Source organism: Podarcis vaucheri (genome assembly GCF_965113315.1).
Source record: "Podarcis vaucheri genome assembly, chromosome: 4".
In the NCBI taxonomy this organism is placed as follows: Eukaryota; Metazoa; Chordata; class Lepidosauria; order Squamata; family Lacertidae; genus Podarcis; species Podarcis vaucheri.
The window spans coordinates 87778688-87799404 of NC_138762.1; the positions used below are offsets into that span (position 1 = coordinate 87778688).

General features: G+C 43.2%; 1 long non-coding RNA gene across 1 annotated transcript in view; it reads right to left on the reverse strand.

The window, feature by feature from the left end:
- Positions 1-15370: 15370 nt before the first annotated feature.
- The window catches only part of LOC309530250, an 83199-nt gene continuing 77852 nt past the window's right edge, over positions 15371-20717 (reverse strand). The window contains exon 2 of the long non-coding RNA XR_014218727.1: positions 15371-18855. This is a non-coding gene — a long non-coding RNA (uncharacterized lncRNA). The remainder of the gene's footprint in view (positions 18856-20717) is intronic.

Sequence of the window (20717 nt, forward strand, 5' to 3'; positions counted from 1 at the left end):
TATAGTGTCTTCTACTCAAATGAAGCATCATGTTGGATGTGCTGCTGTGACATCTCATAGAAGATGTTGTAAGAAAAACTGCTCCCTTTCCCTTTCCGGAGCCTGTTAGAGTCCTTAAGTAGGTTCCCTATCGGTAGGAGAAAATAACAGAGGCCAACCAGAGTATATTGAGAAGCAAAGTGGCTAGTAAGCCTGATTTTTATTAAGGGAACTCACCACACGCAGGAGGGAGGAGAACCCTGAACAATGGTGCACAAGCCCTTATGTACACTTTTGAAATTGCCCACCCTGTAGCCCAACCCCCCCCCCAAATAATCATACATACATCACAGAAAGAGGAGGTCTACAGCAGAAATTCTGTCTGTTAGGATACCTTATGACGGCCGCTGATTGCATCACCTGGGCAGCCTGGCCATTCTTTCGTGATGGTAAATACTTTAGTTCCTGAACCCAGGCCACAGGCTCACCCTATTCATACACAAATACGCCCGTAAGACAGGATTTGTAAATGGAAAAGGCAATGGGAAGGCTTTCCCCATTTGCCTCCCTTACTGCAGAGGAATATTTGAGGTCATTGAGAGAGTCAAAATGGCTTCAGGATTGCTCTCCCATACTATTTCTTTGAAGACGAAGCCTGATGTCAGAGCACACATCAAGGCAGGAGAAAATAACAGCAACAATAACTTAAGGTTTCAAGGTGATGCTCCAAAATAGTAATTTATCATTACAACTAAAAGCTCCAGTTGAAGGCTTTGCCTTTGCCTCTTTTTTTATTTATTTAACATAAATCAAACCATTCATGACGCGTCTCTGTGGATCTTGATTGCACTTTATCGCAGCTTCACAGTGAGACAATTGAATTGTATAAATGAACATAAAGCAGTTTCAATATGACTACTCCCCTCCCAGCAACAACTTCCACGTTACTAGGAAAAAAGAGGCACACTTTTAAAAAAATAAAATAGTTTGATGCGGTTTTAGAACACTAGATGGCACTCTGTGTGTGTTTAAATTGATACTTCACTCAAATTCTATGGAGAGAAACCGTATGGGTTTTTTTTCAAGTGAAAAGCGTATCTATTTGTACCAAACATGCCAAAGAAATAACAAAATATCCTATGGTGCCTAAATTTAACATTTGCAGAGACAAGCAGTTTCTGATCTTTGTCTGCATCAGTCATTTTCAAAACTTTCTGCCTTCAGAGAACCCTTTCTCTCTGTATCAATTTTTTCCCCTGCTGAGAAACCTTTGTGTATCCTTTACTGAATCTTTGCACATTGCAAAGTATATGGGGGTGTATTCTAGAGCCACGGCTGTCCATTTTCCAATCTTTAGAGAAGCTTTTCCACACCGACATGTTTGCCATGGAACTTCTGCCCTGTTCACGTGGAATGTGGTTTCAGAGTAAAAGATGCGTAAGACTGCATCTTCCTGTGCAGTCACACCTGTCGGGCTTCACTGCTGCCGCATCTGAACTGATCACGCGTCTGGCACATCCAGTAGCTGTGCAGTGCAGGAGGAAATTGGAATTTCAGGGTAGGCTGTCAACTCTTACTGACCTTCTCAGTGAAGATGCCCAGTTGAAACAAGGCTCCTTAGAACATGGTACGAAAAACATAGTTCTGGGGCAATGGAATTCACTGCAGCCTTGTATATCAACTGAGTATACACGTCAGTGGCAATCCAAGCCCCGAATCCATTGTATCTGACTTCCTTCCATCATCGCTTGACCTTAATTCTATAACTTATCTTTACAGTTGTGTTGTTATATTGTATTTGACAAATATTCAGATTTTACTTGCATTTGTAACCTTTCCCCCTTACAAACTTTGTCTTTACATATCAATATTTCTGTACCGGAGTAGTGTTTTTTCGTATATTCATTCACGCAACCCCATTCTTTTGTTAAATTTTGATTTGTTTGACCTCTTAATAGCTGCAGGAATCTTTTGCTCAACATGGGGCTCGAGCCACACAACCCTGAGATTTAGAGTCTCATGTTTTTCTCCCCACCTCCTGCCTTGGCTGCCATTCATAGTGGGGGTTGTACCACCTTGGCAGCTCTGTCGAGCTCTGCTGCTGCAATTCATAGGTTTGGATTTAGTCAGCTGAACTCAGCTCACATTGATTTCATTGGTGCTTTTTCTTTGGCATGACTAACTTTTCAACCGTTCAACAGGAAAAGTTCTGCTGACCGAGGCTGCATTCCTATGTGTACACAACAACCTGGGATTAAGTCCCAGTGACCTCAACAGGACTTACTTCTGAGTTGGCATGCATAGGCTAGCACTGAAGAAGAGAAGAAGAGCTTGGATTTGATATCCCGCTATTACTACCTGAAGGAGTCTCAAAGCGGCTAACATTCTCCTTTCCCTTCCTCCCCCACAACAAACACTCTGTGAGGTGAGTGAGGCTGAGAGACTTCAGAGAAGTGTGACTGGCCCAAGGTCACCCAGCAGCTGCATGTGGAGCGGGGAAGCGAACCTGGTTCACCAGATTACGAGTCCACCACTCTCAACCACTACACCACGCATCCGACTAGTTTTGTATAACTGCCAACATGGCTTCCACCACAAACTCTGAGAACTTCAGTCTGATGGGGATACTGGGAAGAATTAGGGGTTCCTGGTAGTCCCTCTTAACCGAAATGCAATTCCTACGCTTCCCTTGACACTGAAACCAGTTTAAGGCTGTAATCCTATGAACAGTTACGTGGGAATAAATTCAGCTGGACACCCTTCAGAGTGGACATGCATAAGCTTGTGCTATTGCGTCTGACTTATCCTTGCACCTTGTACGTGTCACTAACAGGCTGGAAGAACACAGCGGGAAAGGGAATTTTTCAGAGCGCAGGAACTGCTCAGCTAGTAAAGTGGATTTCTCCCAGTGCTTCAAACAGTATGTCCAAAGAGTTCATCAGACACGCTTTCCCAGTGTTATGCTTCCAGAGTTCAAACAGCTTTATCAGATGCTAACAAAATACCTTCGCTAGTCAAACAGGAAATTACCCCGAGGAGATGGTTTTTGAACATTTATTCAAGATGTATTCTGAGTGCCGTTTCGGCTTTTACTTTGAGTCACCGGTGGAGATGTTCTGCCCTAATCGGAACTTCTCTAATCGTTTTGAAATGTAGTTCTCGTGCCACAAAAATAAGAACCGCAAAGAGAAACCGGCAAAAACAATTCCGAACGCCTAAAGAACCGTATGCGAATCCTGAAATGTTCCCATTTCTGCAAAGGAAATCTTAGTGCTTTTCAAAGGGTTATAACATTTTGTTGTTTTATTGCAAAAAATGCACAGCCCTAAAACCTGAATAGAGTGTTTTCAGATTTATGTTTAGCGGTACAGTCACCCATTACAAGTGATGTTTGTTGTCCATTAACTTTACTGGGGTGTGTGAAGGAATGCATGGCTATAACACATTCTTTCCTGAATCGAACAAGTCAGCCCAGAGTCAATGCCTAGAAGGATGTAAGAACATAGCAGCCAGTTGGATCATCCCAGCCGGTCATCTAACTAAGCATCTTGTTCTGATAATAATAATAATAATAATAATAATAATAATAATAATAATAATAATAATTTATTATTTGTACCCCACCCATCTGGCTGAGTTTCCCCAGCCACTCTGGGCGGGTTCCATAGAAACCAAAAAAACACTAAAATATCAAACATTAAAAACTTCCCTGAAACTTCCCTGATACTGGCCAGTTTAGTGCCTGTGGGGAATATTCAAGCAGATTGATTCTGTACTATAAGCAGGGTAAAGTGTAAATCATACTGAGAGGTTTTATTTACAGCTGAACGCTGTACAGATTTGGTTGAATAAATTTTAAAAGGGGGCTGCTGCCTCAAGCAAAACGTACACAGGGATATTAAATGCTAATTGAATGTCATAAAGCATTTGACATGTGGGTGGCAGTGGTATCTGTGACTTGCTAGTCATTCAATGTCAGAGAGTGTGTTGCCTCTGTGGGACTAGATTGGCCTTGATAATAACATTCCCTGTTGCAGCTCCACATTATGGAGTTCATTACTTATTGAGATCTGCAGGATCTAAGAACTTTTTTCGGCTGCATGAGTTATTAAGATATTACTGGTTAAGCAGGGTTTTAGCCTCTGAGTACGATGACGCTTAGTTGAGTTTGTGTTGTTCTCAGTGCTGTTGAGACCGTATGGCTGCTAGTTAGATTGTATTCTTGTTCGGATGTGCATGTGTTTGTTGGTTCTTAATATTGTCCTCTGTTTTTCGAACACAGCACAGAAAAATCTGACAACAAAGGGTTGATTCCTTACTCAGGACATACCTTGCCAGTCAGTGCCATGATAAGCAGCTTCCTTTGTCCTTTAACTCCTGCCAACCTAGCAGTTCGAAAGCACGTCAAAGTGCAAGTAGATAAATAGGTACTGCTCCGGCGGAAAGGTAAACGGTGTCTCCGTGCACTGCTCCGGTTCGCCAGAAGCGGCTTAGTCATGCTGGCCACATGACCCGGAAGCTGTAGGCTGGCTCCCTCGGTCAATAAAGAGAGATGAGCGCCGCAACCCCAGAGTCATCTGCGACTGGACCTAATGGTCAGGGGTCCCTTTACCCTTTTATCTTGTCCTTTAAATGTTCTTGCACCTTGTCTATGAGTAATTTATACAGTGGTACCTCGGGTTAAGTACTTAATTCGTCCCAGAGGTCCGTTCTTAACCTGAAACTGTTCTTAACCTGAAGCACCACTTTAGCTAATGGGGCCTCCCGCTGCTGCTGCGCCGCCGGAGCACGATTTCTGTTCTCATTCTGAAGCAAAGTTCTTAACTCGAGGTACTATTTCTGGGTTAGCGGAGTCTGTAACCTGAAGCCTATGTAACCTGAAGCATATGTAACCTGAGGTACCACTTTAGAGGTTCGGCGTGGGAGACTGTACAAGGCGTATTCCCAAGGGCGACAGGAGGAATCCGATATACCCCTCTGATACCAGTCCTATATGAAAACGCCAGCGATTGCATCTGGGATCTTTTGCTTCCAAAACTGATGCTCGATCACTGAGCTACATCCCAACCCCGTAGTTCAGGTTTTTCCATCGACGGAAATGATCCCCTTCACTTTGACAAGGTTAGTACTGAAGAAGTGCCTGGAAGATATGCTTGCAGTATCTGCAAGAAAAAATAATTTTAATGCCTTAAAAACATATACCGTATTTTCCCATCTATAAGACGACCTTTTTTCCGGAATTTATTTTTGTGATAAATTGAGGGTCCTGCTAAGTAAGCGAGGGCTGCTGCTGTGGCGGTACCAGGGAAATATCGGAGAGGAGGCTGCTTACCTGCCCTTCCCGGCTTAGGAAGTATTGGTGAGTGCCATTATATGGTGTATTACGGCAACAGTTCCGTCAGCCAAAGCGGGGGATTGTCGAAAAACTGCTCAACAGCTCAGCAAACTTACGGAAGAAGCTCAACAACTGTTGAGGGCTCCCAAAAAGAGGGGTCGTCTTATACACTGGGTTATGTTATACACGGAAAAATATGCTAAGAAGATGAATCTTTGTGTGCAGTGTCCGGCTGCTCAGTTGCAGCTTGTCCGTGAGCTTTCTGTTTTAGCCACACAATTAATTCCCATGTGGGTACTTAAACTTCTAGCAGAGTCAAAGTTTTCACCCTGAGATATTGTAATTAAGTTATATGGGGGAAACAGAAGTAAAGGTAGCAGCAATGTAGATATTCAGATCACCTCTGAAATTCAGAACTCGTGGATGAGGCCTGTGGGGGAACTAGGGATCCACCGATCACACTAATTAAACACTAACAAGACGTTTGTCCTTGGTTTGCCAAATTCAGCACGTTTCCGGTATTAACTCCCTGCACAATTAAAATTTTCATTTGCAATTGTTAAATTTGTCATCATTTACCGCTGCACATTTGCACAGCAGGGGACGCAAGCCACATGCTCCTTCCCTCTGCCTGTGGTCCTCCTTCAACCAATAAAAGTCACTCATAGTATTTATTTACAGCATCAGAAAAGGCACTGTACGCATTTCTTGCTTTTTTTTTAACCTGGAAGGAAAGAGAGGAAGTTGTGCAATTGGCCTTGCCCGTATGGCTGCTGCATTTGGAAAATTGGAGTTGACTGTTGAATCCTCATTGAGCAGAGGGCCTTCTCGGTAGTGGCACCCACCCTGTGGAACGCCCTCTCATCAGATGTCAAGGAAATAAACAACTATCTGACTTTTAGAAGACATCTGAAGGCAGCCCTGTTTAGGGAAGTTTTTAATGTTTGATGTTTTATTGTGCTTTTTGTTCTGTTGGGAGCTGCCCAGAGTGCAGGGGAAACCCAGCCAGATGGGTGGGGTATAAATAAATTATTATTATTATTATTATTATTATTATTATTATTATTATTTTGAATTCAGGCTCCTCTGCTCTAGCAGACTTAACTGGTTTATTAAAAGGTTCTATGCAGTTCTTTGGCAGAGTTTTTATGCTGGCCTGCAGTAGCATCTCTCTCTCTCTCTCCCCCCCCCCCAGCCCAAGGGAAGAGACAGAGATGGAGGAGGTTGAAGACTGGATTCCGCATGAAGTGATTAATTCACAATCCAAAAGAGGGTGGTAAATGTGAACAAGGCCTCCACATCTCGCCAGCCACCATGCAGTGGTAGAGAGATTTGGCATCAATTTTGTATGTTTGCCAACAGCACACCCTCCAACGTGTTGAAACCAAAGTGAGATGCATGGCTCCCTAGCCACACTCTTGCGTGAGTCCCGTGATCTGTGCAAGGTCACAGAGCTCCATGATCTCGTGCGAGGTCATGATCTTGTGTATTTTGCCCCCAAATGTGTGTTTTGGGGCTCCTCAATCTCTTGCATTTTGGGGTGCTATGCTGAGATCTCTCGGGGTGTTCCCATTTAATGGGGCAGTTGAGAGGGATGCAATAAGACCTTTAGAGCTCCTAAGCACTGAAAAGACTACGGTGCCCCCTATACGTAGTTCAAAATAAAAACAATAGCAAAATGTAAAATTTAAATTTAAAATACAACAGTAAAACAAAGCAAAGATTTATTATGTTGAATGACAGGATATGATTTGCTTTCCTCATTTTAATCCACTTTAGTAGGATGTCCTCTGGTTGACGTGGGGATAAATAGGTAATAAAAAAGAACAGAAAATGTTGGAAGAATGTGTTGTGGACTGTAGGGAAGTCTTACTAAGTTTTGATTTCCCCCATGATGAAATCATGATCTTTTAAAAAAAGATCAAAGTCAGAATATCTCTTTTATCGTGTCCCTAGTTTGCCCTAAACATGTGCTTCATTTTGCCTTTTGGACAACCCAGTTCTGTTTCCCAGGCATTTTCTTGAAGCCTTTAATTGAGATGGTTTCATGGACTCTTCTTCCCGTCTCCTTCCATTTCACTTTGATCTTGCTTGAGGAAAACTTTACCTAAGAGAGTTTTGTTGTTGCTCCAACAAAACATAATTCTGGGGACACTTTCTCCAGTTATATCTTTGCCAGTCACAGGGAGGTTTGCTGCACCAAATCCTGAGGATCCATCTTGGTAAGATAGCATGAGTTGGTTTATTGTGAGGAACAGTTTGCATTTATCCTTCCTGGAATTAACTGCTCTCCAAACTCTTGTTTCTGGCTCCAGCATTTTGATTCATCTGCCTGGTCATCTGATCTTGACAAATCTCTGAATGAATTGAGTGTGTGCGTGTGTGGAGTGGGTGAGGAGGAGAGATATGGCAAGGGCTTATGGGGACCCTTTCCCTTTATTAACCCTTGCTTAATAATGTGTGAAGAGCCAACCTAGCAGTTCGAAAGCACCCCCGGGTGCAAGTAGATAAATAGGTACCGCTTACCAGCGGGAAGGTAAACGGCGTTCCGTGTGCTGCGCTGGCTCGCCAGATGCAGCTTTGTCACGCTGGCCACGTGACCCGGAAGTGTCTCCGGACAGCGCTGGCCCCCGGCCTCTTGAGTGAGATGGGCGCACAAACCCCAGAGTCTGTCAAGACTGGCCCGTTCGGGCAGGGGTACCTTTACCTTTTAAACTCTTGTTTCTGGCTCCAGCATTTTGATTCATCTGCCTGGTCATCTGATCTTGACAAATCTCTGAATGAATTGAGTGTGTGCGTGTGTGGAGTGGGTGAGGAGGAGAGATATGGCAAGGGCTTATGGGGACCCTTTCCCTTTATTAACCCTTGCTTAATAATGTGTGAAGAGCTAACAACGAAAAAGGCTCCAGTGTTCTTTTGTCAAAGAGCCTGGAGGGACGCTTCTTGAAAGGAGCCATTCTTTCCTTAATACATACTCAATTAGTGAGGGAGCCCCGTGCTAAGCGACCACGAGGCGGAGAGGAAGTCTTTTCTTGGATGACTTTCCAGTGACTTTCAGAGATTTATGGGCATCGCACAAAAGGAAGCATTGTAATGACAACATACGAAGCATTTCTTCAAAAATCTCAATGCGCGTACCTTGCTTTGTGAGCGAGGGAAGCTTTTCAACGGTGCCGCTGCTGTGCTTTTTCAGAATGTGTCAAAAAAACTTTTTTTAGAAGACGACCAAGTGTTAAAATTAATTAATATTTTGTGCTTGGCGGCAAAACTTGCCATGCTGTGTCCAAACAGGAAACATAGCAATACATAGTGTTTGTCAGCACTTGTTGAATGATGAATGTGCATCTGTGTAGCATTGCAAATACGACACAATGAGACTCCTCCTGTGTGGAGCCAGGACCCATTTTGTTCTTGAAAGGTAGATTCACGGTCAAGTTAGAAGAACCTGAGTGAATATTTTTTTACTGGGACCAGCATTAACTTGGCATGTGACCTGTGCAAGCGTACAAGTAGCACCTCAGCATAGAGTGATTACAGTAGGGCTCATTGGAGCCTGATTTCCCGTCTCCCACTGCTTGGCGTACACACATGCAGTGTGATGGGCCTTTTCAGAAACCAGGAAGTCCGTGCACACTTCCCATACCCTGTGCATGCTTCTCCGCGGTTTGCTATGGGCAGATGAAGGGCTGGCTATTAATATTTTTAATAAATAAATCTTCATCCAGCTCTCCCTCTCACCTGATCCCAAAGGAAGGGCAAGATGTGGATGTGGAAAGTGTGTGCCAATTTCTACTATCTTCTCGTGCACACATGCTGTGAAGGTGGGAAACAGGGCTCTGTTGTGACCTATGAAAAGCCTCCTTGTATGAGGCCTGTGGGCAACCTAACCTAAACGGCCTCAGCCCAGTATACCTGAAGAAGCATCTCCACCCCCATTGTTCACTGAGGTCCAGCTCCAAGGGCCTTCTGGCGGTTCCCTCACAGCGAGAAGTGAGGTTACAGGGAACCAGGCAGAGGGCCTTCTTGGTAGTGGCGCCCTCCCTGTGGAACGCCCTCCCATCAGATGTCAAGGATATAAACAACTATCTGATTTTTAGAAGATATCTGAAGGCAGCCCTGCTTAGGGAAGTTTTTAATGTTTGATGTTTTATCAGTTTATAATTATTACAGTGGTACCTCTGGTTATAAACTTAATTCGTTCCAGAGGTTCATTCTTAACCTGAAACCATTCTTAACTTGAGGTACCACTTTAGCTAATGGGGCCTCCTGCTGCCACCGGTGCTCGATTTCTGTTCTCATCCTGAGGTAAAGTTCTTAACCCAAGGTACTACATCCGGGTTAGCGGGGTCTGTAACCCAAAGTGTTTGTAACCCGAGGTACCACTGTATTATTATTATTATTTGTTGGGAGCCGCCCAGAGTGGCTGAGGAAACCCAGCCAGATGGATGGGGTATTATTAATAATAGTAATAATAATATCCTCATGCTTACTGTGCACCCGCTGCATTTCCAGTGCTGGGTTTTTAATCTGTGTTCACAAAACGTTATCCAAATGCATATGTGTCCTGTACTTGCAAATCCCTACTGGGTGATGCGTTGCTTTTCTAAGCAGCTTCTCTAAGCAGTTTCACACCCATAAGCCATTCCTAATTCACCTCTAGCCAAGGTATGAACACTTTCACATGGGGTAAAGACATTGCCACCTGTCAGCAGCCCCTGGTGTGTGCACAAACAGAAAGGAATCTTGACAGTGATTAAGCTGTGTTGTTGTCATCGACTGGTTGGACACAATGGAACAGTGGGAGGAGCCATCTGGGGAACTGCCAAAGGAAGAAGGCTCAGAGCCCAGGGAGTGGTGGTGGGACAACGATGAGTGGTCAGAGAGAGAAGATGGGGAAGAGGCAGTGTCAGAAGCTGAAGAGACAACAGACTTTAGTGAGCACGCAGATGCTGGGGCAGAGAGCAGTCCTGATTCAGAGGAGGGCCAGGAGACAGAGATGAGGCTGGCTGCTGAAGAGTCCAGGGAGTCTCCCCCTCCTGTTGCGGCCAGCTCCTTTCCCTGTGGTCTCCCAGAACACACAGTGAAATGAAAAGAGCAGAGGAGAGATTTGTTGTGTTCAGGCACAGCCTCTGCCTGCTTGGAAAGAACCCTGAAGAGGAGAGGACCTTCTGCCCTCACAGCTGCCTCATTGGGGTCAAGACCTACTGGGAAGAGTTGCTGGAATCACTAGGCCTGCACTGTTTTGGTTTCTTTGAATAAAGAGTTAACTTTACTGACACCAGGTTTTTCCCTTGCGGACCTCCACCTGACTCTGGATCCTGACAGCGTGAAGCGAGAGGAGCAAAGACAGATAAACAGGCGTAGTCTCCGATTGCTTAGAAAAAGCTCTGGGGAGGAGGAGACAGAGACTGCTGTGGGGAGGCAGGAACCTTCAGTGTGGCAACTGATTTCATGGAGTAAGACCTATGGGGAATGAGCTGCTGTGCTCATTAGTCCTGACACTCCACCAAGTCTGTGGAGATAGTGGTTTTGCTAATAAAGAGTTAACTCCAACTTCAAACTGTGATTTGCTGGACTGGCTGGTTTTGTGACAGTTGATGTGAGCAACTGGTGGGGGTGGGGGATAGTGCTATAAAATCTGGATGGTAGGTGAACAACTTTACTGCACTCTGAGGCAGTAATGTGAACACACTACTAGAAGAGATTTGCTCCAGGTTCTTGTGTTAATTGCTCCAGTATCTCCCCAGCCCCCACTTCTAATTTTCCTTCAGCAGTAAATTTGCATTATTCCCTCAAAGCAAAGCTAATGAAATTATTTAAACCTGAATGAATTTTGGGTTTTATGTGACACGCAATCAATTTATTACATTATTTCACTGGATTGTTCCATTGCTGGAAGCTGCGCGAGAAATTCCTCATACATGACTTTAGGAGGTAACCCGTGTCTCTTTCCAAGCGCATCTCAATAATGCTGTGTTATGATCCTTGAATAATTAAATTAGTGGGGTTTCATTGGAAAGGGGATTTAGCATTCTCCACATCGTCTGCTGGGCTAATCCACATTACGGGAAAAGCAAATCCTCAGTCGTTTGGCACTTGTTTATATGAATAGTCAGCTGAAGTGTGGTTATGCCATTGAATTTGGATGGCCACTTACAGATTTTTTAAAAAGGGGAAAAGCATCAGCGGAATTAGAGGACAAAAAAAGAACACTGATTTACATAAATTTTGCATATGTTACTTTAGACCAGTGTTTCCCAAACTTGCGTCGCCTGCTGTTTTGGGACTGCAATTCCCATAATCCCTGACCGTTCGTGCTACCTAGGGATAATAATAATAATAAAATTTTATTTATACCCTGCCCTCCCCAGCCAAGAGCGGGCTCAGGGCGGCTTACAACCAATAATAAAAATAAGGTGATTAAAATACAATTTAAAAGATTAAGATACAACATCAAAATATTAGGATACAATGTCTTCATAGGAGGAGAAAGGAAAAAGAAAGAGGGGGGAGGGAATCAAACTGATTCTAAGCCAAAGGCCAGGTGGAACAACTCTGTCTTACAGGCCCTGCGGAAAGAAATCAGATCCTGCAGGGCCCTGGTCTCATGAGACAGAGCATTCTACCAGGCTGGAGCCAGTGTTGAGAAGGCCCTGGCTCTGGTTGAGGCTAATCTAACTTCCTTAGGGCCCGGAACCTCTAGGGTGTCGCTATATATGGACCTTAAGGTCCTCCGTGGAGCATACCAGGAGAGGCGGTCTCATATATAATGAGAGTTGTAATCCAAAAACAGCTGGAGATCCAAGTTTGGAAAACGCTGCTTTAGACCTGATAGATGCAAATTTAGAAGTAATTACTGTAAATACAGTAAATGTCTCACCATGCTGGAGAATACTGTGCAACTTCAGCTGTAAAAATGAGGTTGGATAATTTTAGGGACCAGTTATCTAGGAGATGGGAGTTGCACTCTGTATATTCTGCAATATTCAGAACAAAGAGAAGAAGTTATTATTATTACTGCCTCTGCAGTAATACAAGCATTACACCTGCTTTAGAATACAATCAATGCTTTTGATTGTTTAAGCAGTTGAAATCAGCAGTATTAGTAAATCCCAGATTGCTGGTGGGGAGAAGGCTGAGATTGAGGATGAGGACTAGCTCCTTGCCTAAGGCCAGCTAGTGAGTTCCGAGCACAGGTAAGATTAAAAGCAAGGACATTTGATTCAGAGCTCAGCTACGTAGTCTACTATATTTGCATTTCAGACCACTTGCAAGGTGTCTGAGAATTCGGGAAAGGAATTCTCATCCTTATCCACAGAACTACAGCTCCTGAGGAAATGGGAACAAGGATTGGTACATATTTTAAGAAGTGTTTAGGGTATTCTTGAAGGGCATAAAATAAACAGCGTCCTCTATAATGGTCACGTCTGTCCTGGAAATATTACAAAAGCAGAAACATGATGCTGTAATCCTAATTGCCCTCTTTCAACATCTCTTCAAACATTATTTCCTGACTTGGAATAACTTTAAGTGCCCAATAACAGGCTCTTAAACGTAGATTAGGTTTATGACATTCAGTGTAAATGTTTACATTTCTAGAAGAAGAGTCTGAGCTCAAGGCTGTCTGGAAACCATATCCTGAGGCCATGTAGGCCTGTCCTTAGTGCCAGATGCGCAGATGCTATCGTAGTTTCTTTGTGATTATTCTGTGTGTGCTCAGAGGCACTGATTATTGTGTTAAGACACAATCCTTCGACTGAAAACAGGTTCTAGTGCTAAGTGATGCACCAAAGTTTGTTTTCTAAAGACTGCAATAAAATGTGCAGCAATTTAGAAGAAGAATAAAAACAGCAAATAAAAGCATCAGTGACAAACTCTTCAGAATAATTGCACCTCAAATCTCTTCTGTCAGAAATTAAGCATTTCCTCTTAAATTTCTTGATTTTTCCACACAAGGAGATCATACTATAAAGTATGGCCAAACTAATGCTATGATCTATGAATTTTGGTTCTTTCAATTTCCAATTTTTCTAGTCTTAAAATTCTGTTTTCTACATTCTACAGTAATTTGTGATTCCCTCCCCCCCGAAAAAAACCCCAAACCCATAATGAAAACTTCAGCATTTTAGTGCATATTTCTCCTAATAAACACTTTATGACGTAGCTTCCACTACGCATTTTTGCAACCAGTTTCTCTGGATTAGGATATATTTGCATATGATGTGTGTGTGTGTGTGTGCGTGCGTGTGCGCGCGTGCGCTTTGATGCAAACTTCCACCTAACAGATGCATTTGTATATACGTTTGGTTGGAGGACTGTATTGCAAAATTCGGAAAAGTACCAATTTTTAAGGAGAGCTGTGTTTTGAGTTCTCGTTTCAGAGACTGTCGCTCCAACAGGTTTGAGCTGAATTGATTTCCGTCCCCAATGCCTGCTGCCAACATGGACCAAACCTGAGACCAACGTGTTCATTCAGAAGTAGACCAAAAGTGCCGAAAAGTAAAGGTATCGCTTGAATGTTGTTGTCGCTACAGCTTTATTCTCTCCACCCCCCTTTTAAGTAAACTATACACTGGTCTCTCATCAACCTGGTAATTCCAGGGCACCATCTGCCATCAAAGGAAACCAGTGTATATGTGGCAGTAGCAATTGAACGGAGAGTTGGGCGGAAGGAAAAGCATCACTGAGGATGTCCTGATAACTTCTAAATGTTTGGACCCAGCCACTAGGTGTGGCTCTTTCAATGTCCTGCTCAAGTAAAGGCAGAGAGGATGTTTGGGCACAGAGCAAAAAGCAAAGGCTATTTCCCTTAGGTAATAGGAAGAGCACTGGGGTGTGTGCTACAGTAATTATGAAATGATAGAAGAAGCGGGGTGGGTTCGTTTATGTTATGAGAATTTTAAGGTCTTAGATACAGAATAAATGTTCATAAATGCACACATATCTAAATATATGAACTATGTGTCTGAAATAGTATGGGAGAGCAATCCTGAAGCCATTTTGACTCTCCCAATGACCTCAAATATTCCTCTGCAATAAGGGAGGCAAATGGGGAAAGCCTTCCCATTGTCTTTTTGCTTGCAAATCATGTCTTAAGGGCGCATTTGTGTATGAATAGGGTGACCTGGATTCAGGAACTAAAGTATTTAAAGTATGGCCAGGCTGCCCATGTAATGCAATCAGTGACCATTAGCAGGTATCCTGACAGACAGGATTTCTGCTGTAGACCACCTCTTTCTGTGATGTATGTATGTTTTAGGGGTGGTGGTCTTGGGCTACAGGGTGGGCAATTTCAAAAGTCTATATAAGGGCTTGTGCACCATTGTTCAGGGTTCTCCTCCCTCCTGTGTGTGGTGAGTGGGGACCCTGTTGCAACTGTTCCTTTAATAAAAATCAGGCTTACTAGGCACTTTGCTTCTCAATTTACTCTGGTTGGCCTCTGTTATTTTCTGCTACTGACAGGGAACCCACTTAAGGACTCTATATGGGCTCTGGAATACCCCATAAAGAAAAAGGAGCAGTTTCCCCCCCTTATAACAATAATATCACAGTAAAACAAATCATAGAATTGTAGAGTTGGAAGGGACTACAAGGATCATCTAGTGCAACCCTTGCAAAGAAGGTATCTTAAAACTAACATGGGACTCGAATCCACAACCCTGATGTACCCAATTTGTAGACTAATATATGATAAACCTTTTCCTACATGGCGTATGTGATGTTGCAACATGCATCCGTATCTGAAAACTTATTACTGTGTATTAGTCCACAAATTTTATGAATTGGTGCTTTTATGAAAAATATAAGGTTGTTAAACGAGTCTCTTGAAGTGCAGCCAGGGATGGCAAGTGATCATTTTAATGAAAAACTCTCTTTCAATTATATACATTTGTCAGGTATATGAAGCCCATTCTTTAGTTATTTAATAAAAAAAAAACAGCTTTAAACAGTGGCTGTAAACCGATCTATAGTTTATCTTTTGAGATACTGAAGTAAGGGTAAGTTCAGCTAAATCAATGAAAGGTGAGGGCAGAAAGAACACTTCATCTAACGAAACAATGTACAAATATCTTTATTGATAATTCAGTTTGCTTACATTGTAGTAACCGTAACAGCTGATTTTTAAGTATCCATAAAAAGCAAAATACACAAATATTTTACATGTTCATAAAACTATATTATAACAAAGAATATTAGCTGCAACAAGCAGCCTAATTTACCTCTCCTAATCCACCTGCCCTGGTATGAGCAGCGAGGGGAAGATAAAACTCTATGGAAAAGCGGTACAGATCTCTCCGTATACATAAACCTCTTTTGTGTCAATCATTCATTGGAGAGCCGAAATATTGCTTCCTTGTACTTTTAATTAAGAGCCACAACCCAATGCACTCCACACTATTTAAATGACCAGCGTTTATCGTCTTACACATGTAGGCCATGATCCAGCACAGAGAAATTCACAGGATCTTCACAGTTTCCAGAGATCTACTTGTGTTAATCTGTTGCGACAAAACCAGCAAATGGTTCTATGTCACCTTAAAGACTTAACCGGTTGATTAAGGCATCAAGATTTTGTTGGCTAGAGTCCACTTTGTCAGATAAATGAAGGGTTGTTTCTATAAGCTGGCAGGTTTATATTCTACATGGGATCAAGCGGCAATGGAATGCATGAAAAATTCAGTTAAAGGATGCAAAGAGAGAGGAAGAGACCAAGGGGTTGGGGAAGAACTCTGTATCCAATTGGGATGTCTAAATAGGGGAACTTTAAAAACAGTCGGACCTTTTCCTGTCTGTTTAATTATCTTACGTTTGTATTGCTTCAGAAAATATTTGTATAGTAGAGGTAGTTCCTTATTATGGCTACATTTTTTAAAAGAGCTTATAGCTAGATCTGTTAGGCTTGCCTTGCTCGTCTCTTCCATATCTGCCTGAAGGTTGCCAGCTGATCAGAAGAACAACAACATCCTGGTCAGATGTTAGCAGTTCGATCTGCAGAAATTCACATGTGACGTTTTTGGCAGCATGGAAGTAACCATTATCACTTGCTAGTGTCTGCAGCATAATCTGCTCTTAAAGGCACAGCATCAGGAATCAGTACAGTCAGACCTCATGTTGCGTTAGGTTCATGTTGCATCTTTTTAGCTTGCGAACGTGGCAAACCCAGAAGTGTATACTTCCAGGTTTCACCGAACGTGCAGAAGCGTTCTGTGTGTTCCGCGCATGCGCAGAAGCGCCGCTCTAGTTGCGGACTTTTCAGGGTGCAAACAGCACCCCAGAACGGATCACGTCTGCAACTAGAGGTACCACTGTATATATATATATAAAGTTAGCAACCCCAATCAGTGTACGGAAAACCACCATTTCTGGAAGGTTACTGTTCTCAAAAATACTGGATAAAATGAAATGTGAGGATAATATATTTAGAATACGCAATTGTCTAAAGATTAGAGAGCATTTATGCTCTGCATCCGTAATAGATGGCCAACGCATGTTCCACAGGTGACCAAATTCCTGCACGGAAGGCAATTTGTTAAAAACCCACACGTGGATTTTGTTGCATGCCAGGATCTGCCCAAGGTGCTTTCCACAGAGGAATTTAGGATCGAGTGTAACAGCTTGAAGACACATTAAAATAAACTCATCAAGGGAAAAATACCCCCATACATCATACAATGAAGACTACATTTTAAATAGAATTACAAATATCATATACGTACAGTACTGAAATACTAGAAACAGTAGCAATAATACTGAGCAGATTCAAATAGACAATTTATTTGGTTTCCCATTGACTTCAGAGGTTAAAAGTGCTAGTCGACTTTCAGTGGTAAATAGTCGATCAGAACCAATGTTGGATTGACCATGCCAACATTAATACTTTCGCCTCTCTCAAAATAACTGCTAAAGAGCATGGCAAGATGAAAGCAGTGAGTGTGTGTTTGTGTGTGTGTGTGCGCACACACAGACACATGCGCACAGAGTTTATGGCTAATACTAAAGCACATGAATACATTTCATATCTAGGACATTCACCCATGCATTTTACTTTTTCTATGGTATTTTTCACCAGAAATAAGAGTGTGTACAGCATATTCACTACAGTTGAATTATTCGATCTCTTAAGACCTAGGACACAAGACCTTTGATTTCTCATGCATCTGCTTTCATCCTAATTGCCAAAGAATCATGGGAATTGTAGTGTTTGTTAAGGGTGCTGGGAGTTGTAGCTCTGCGAAGGGTAAACCAGTTCTCAGGATTCTTTGGCGGAAGCCATGAACTTTAAATGTACACAGCCTCAGAGGATGATAGAAAACAACCCACAATTGTTTCATTATAGTTCTGTTTAACGTTCCAATATAGTTTGTCATGAGCTCAAAGTGATGAGGGCAGTTTTATAAAAACCCCAACTATGGTGACGCACCATGAGGACAAAACACATTGGCAACATCGTGCACAATTCTTTTTGCAGCTTTCATTCATTTTGGTAGGTGCTTGTGCAGAGAAACTTCCTGGTGGAATGTCCTTTAGTTGTCCATTCATATTTACTGCCTGCTACCATCAATGAGGCTTATTCTCTACTTTTATTTCAACAGTTTAGGAACTGCTGCCTAAATGATGTTCCCCAAGAGGGAGGGGCACATTTAGTGACTGAGAAACAACACGCCATGTTCTGAACTCACCTGTGGCAAAAAAGATTATACATATTCTAGGAATTTGCCATCCTTTTTAACCTTGCCTCAAATCTCCTAACTGGGGTGAACGTCTCTCTCTACCTTCCAGTAAGGCCAGCCAGGGATTCTGTAACAACAGTGGATCTCATCACAGGGCCAAGGATCTGACTAGCCTTGAAGCTGCCAGCCTTTACGGGCCTGTGGTCATGTTTGGAATTTGGGAAAAGTGCCATGGGTGGAGGATACCAGTCACAAAATAGCTACCACAGGGTGAAGGGCATAACAAAAAAAAATGGTTGCCATATCTAGAGAAGCAGAAAAAAAGAGACAGAAATGTGGAAAAGGTGTACATGCCCCCCCAGTCAGTGCCTGCACTTGCTCATAGAAAGAAGCTCATTGCCCCTCTCCTCTGTTTGGAATGGGTGGGTGTTCAATTGTTACGTGTTTATGGGGGCTGGTGTAGGGCAGGCTAAGTCAGTGGAAGCAAGAATGGCATTGAGGATGTGGGTTTTTGAGGGGATATTTACTGAGATCCTTTGCAGGCACCATGAAAGGTACTCGAGGGCATCATATTGGCAGTGGCTGCTTTTCTAGCTCAGATTATATATAACCCAGAAGAATTTTATTAATTTCTATTATGGTTTTCCCAGTAGTGATATATGGAAGTGAGAGCTGGACCATAAAGAAGGCTGATCGCCGAAGAATTGATGCTTTTGAATTATGGTACTGGAGGAGACTCTTGAGAGTCCCATGGACTGCAAGAAGATCAAACCTCTCCATTCTTAAGGAAATCGGCCCTGAGTGCTCACTGGAAGGACAGATCCTGAAGCTGAGGCTCCAATACTTTGGCCACCTCATGAGAAGAGAAGACTCCCTGGAAAAGACCCTGATGTTGGGAAAGCACAAAGAGAAGGGGATGACAGAGGAGGAGATGGTTGGACAGTGTTCTCGAAGCTACCAGCATGAGTTTGACTAAACTGTGGGAGGCAGTGAAAGACAGGAGGGCCTGGCATGCTCTGGTCCATGGGGTCACGAAAGGTCGGACACAACTAAACAACAACAACACAGTGGAACCTCTACTTACCACCATAATCCGTTCCGGTGGCCCATCCTTTAGGCGAAACGGGTCGCTGGTAGAAGCGCCATTGTGCGCATGTGCAGATGGCGGCAGCTGCTTCTGCGCATGTGCAAGCAGCAGAAGCCGCTTCTGCGCGTGTGCGAATCTACTTTCAGGTTTGCTGCGGTCGCGACTTGGATCAGGCCCAAGTAGAGGCGGTTGTAAGTAGAGGTTCATCCTTGTAGTAAGCTTTAAACCTATTTTAACTAGCAGTATTATCTTTCAATGCACAAAAAAACGTGATCTGCTGCTGACAATGCACAACATGTTTATTACAAACACATTTTCTCTCGCACGTGCCCTATTCGTACAGGCATTAATGGGACCCGCCCATGTTTTATTATTTACTATTCTAAGTTTGGTTATGTCTGAGATTTATAAAATGCTAGCTGTGTGCTCTTTACATAAACATAGGTAAAGATAGGGATCCACCATTTTCGACACTGATAGGTTCTAGACCTCTGTGAATATGTGGGTAGTTTCTTTTGCCATGGAAATAGTAAGAGTGAGCTCTCAAATGCAGGAAGTCATTTGCAAGTTAAGCTGTACTCTTCTCTATAACAGAGATGACAAACACCTAAAACTGAGATGGTATAGAGTCAGGGCTGGGAGTAAAGGTAAAGGTAAAGGTAAAGTAAAGGTACCCCTGACCATTAGGTCCAGTCGCGGACGACTATGGGGTTGCGCACTCATCTCGCTTTATTGGCCGAGGGAGCTGGCGTTTGTCCACAGACAGCTTCCAGGTCATGTGGCCAGCATGACTAAGCTGCTTCTGGCGAAACCAGATTTGCTAATTTGCATAGCCTTATTTTCTTTAATTTATTCTGTAATGTTTACTACTTTGCACCATTTAGGCTGGCCAGTCCTGGGTGAGGGAGCAAAGTGGTAAGCAGGGCACTGAAACCCCACACCAACCCTCCAAATCTTCAGAAGAAAGTTGACATTCTGAAGACAATGAATTCTGTGGCCGCTACCACATTCTGTACCTTTTCCGTGTGCAGTTGCAGTTGCAGAACACAGAACATAACGTCTGCATGCTTGGGGCAGTTTGTTCATATACCGGTATTTCTTAAACTTGCGTCTCCAGCTGTTTGTTGGACTACAATGCCCATCATCCATGACCATTGTTCCTGCTAGCTAGGAGTGATGGGAGCTGTAGTCCAACAACAGCTGGAGACCCAAGTTTGAGAAACACTGATACAGTCGTACCTTGGTTGTTGAACGGAATCCATTCCGAGAGTCCGTTCGACTTCCAAAAACGTTTGACAACCAAGGTGCGACTTCTGATTGGCTGAGGAGTTTCCTGCACTCAACTGGAAGCCATGCTGAACGTTCAGCTTCCAAAGAACGTCCGCAAACCGGAACACTCGCTTCCAGGTTTGTGGCGTTCGGGAGTCAAAACGTTTGAGTCGCAAGGCGTTTGAGATCCAAGGTACGACTGTACTTGGTGAGGGAGAAATTATGGTAACGTCTTTTTAAGAGCTCCAGAGTCGTAACCAGTGATGACTGGTTAACCCAGCATCAGACAGGGGTTGTTATGGCAAAGAGAAGAAATTGCATCTTCCATATGGGCCCAAAGAGTGCCGCTCTGATCCCTGAAATGCTTAAGGTTCAG